This window comes from Humulus lupulus, chromosome 7, assembly GCF_963169125.1.
Source record: "Humulus lupulus chromosome 7, drHumLupu1.1, whole genome shotgun sequence".
NCBI classification, from domain to species: domain Eukaryota; kingdom Viridiplantae; phylum Streptophyta; class Magnoliopsida; order Rosales; family Cannabaceae; genus Humulus; species Humulus lupulus.
The window spans coordinates 31,017,497-31,019,432 of record NC_084799.1 but is presented as its reverse complement, the minus strand read 5'-3'; positions in this window follow the sequence as shown (position 1 = coordinate 31,019,432).

The following is a 1,936-nucleotide window of genomic DNA, read 5'->3' as shown; positions in this document are numbered from 1 at the left end:
CCTAAAGCATATATGGATGGTTGCTCGTGCTTTGCTAACTTGTTGTTGCTGATGTTGTCGACTTAGACTTTCGTTTACAGGTTTAAAATTTAAAGTCTATTTTCACTTTTAATTTATGTATTATATTTAAAGTCAAAATCAGTATATATATAAATATATAAATATTTATGTGCATCTGTATATAGCTAGCCATATAAGGACCAATTTGTATTTAGTATCTGTGTGTATCTAAAATATTTTAAAGTCTATTTTCACTTTTAATTTATACATTCTCATTCTCATTATTTATATTTTATATTATATATAATTTATGCATTGTCTCGGTATACAGTGCACTCATAGTCACACACTACACCAATTTTTATTTTATATTATACATAATTTATTATGCTATATTTTTTCTCTATATTGACTTTGATAAAGTTTATAGATTTTTTTAAATGGGTTATAACCCAACCCAACCCAACCCTTAACGTAATTTGTAAGGTTGGGTTATATATTAAAAATGTTTTAAATGGGTTAGAATTTTCTAGGCCAATGTAATTGGGTTGGCTCATTCAAAAACCCTCAACCCGGCCAACCTAACCCATGCCCAGCCCTAATAGGAATCGATTTATGTTAACCTGCTATTAGAATAGAAAGAAGGAAATCTAGAATTGATTAATACAATTAGTAGAATGAAAAATTGATGAAATTAACACCCTAGGTCTTTTTCATAGTGATTTAAATCTTTTATTTAGTTGTTTTTGTTTAAAGTATTTTCAAATTTAAAATTAAATTCAAAAATCAAATTCTTAGCTGCCAAATAGAAATTTAAAGAACAATTAGTGGCACTTGGAAGATAGTCTTCGTGGGAACAATACTCTATTTATCATCTATATTACTTGAATCGATTGCATGCACTTGTGCATATACATATTTTCACGATCAATGGACTATAGTAATATAATCACTAATTAGGATCTTATGCTATAGTGATTATACATATTATGCATCATACAATTTATTACTAATATGTTGCTTTTTTCTTTCAATGTAGTGATTTTTTGAGATACCTAAGGGTTGCCCATACTATAAAGCCGTTGTAGTTGGTATCGATCGTGAGGCCCAAGATCAATACCAAGACAGAGTAACATGTTGCAAGCAACATTACAAAAAGCACTCGGGGGGTGGAATAGGGTGATATTGAGTGTGCCCTGAATAACCTTACAACTGGTGTGAACATGGACAGCTAGAAGAAATTGTTGAGCTTTGGATGAATTCCAAAGTTGTTAAGCACTCTACAAAAAATGCATATAATAGGAAATTAATTAAGTACTCCAGTGTTTAGGGCTCAAAATTGTTTGTTGCCAAATATTACGAGAGGATAAGTTAAAAAGTTTATACAATTGATTTCTATTAATTTAGTTGTCTAACACTTTTTTTTCTTAATTTTGTCAAGCAGACACAAAAGCTAAAGAGTTATTGGGTATTATTCAGAACTAGAAGGATTTCCAATGGAAGAAAGATAGGCATGAGTTTGTGAACAAGAAGACTGAATAAGACTATGTCCATATATTAATTTATTTTTTAACCTTCATAAGACTGTATATGTTTGTTTTATTATTAACATTTTTTTCGCAATAGAACAAGATTCAAGAGAATATTTTACAAGACAAACTCAGTCATATGACATGACCACATGCGAGGACACGGGCACTGTAACGACCCAAATTTACTAATAAGGCTTGGGCCTTGATTAGTGTGCCTGGAGGGCAATAATTGTTATACTGTATTAATTTATGTGAATTTAATGAATATGTGGATAGAATGCATGTTTAGGTGATTAAATATGCATGTGGGCCCCATTTGGTTGTCAAGGGCATAACTGTATATAAATGTGATAAATTGTTGAGACCACATTATTATGTGGATATATTTGTGATCTGTGAATCGA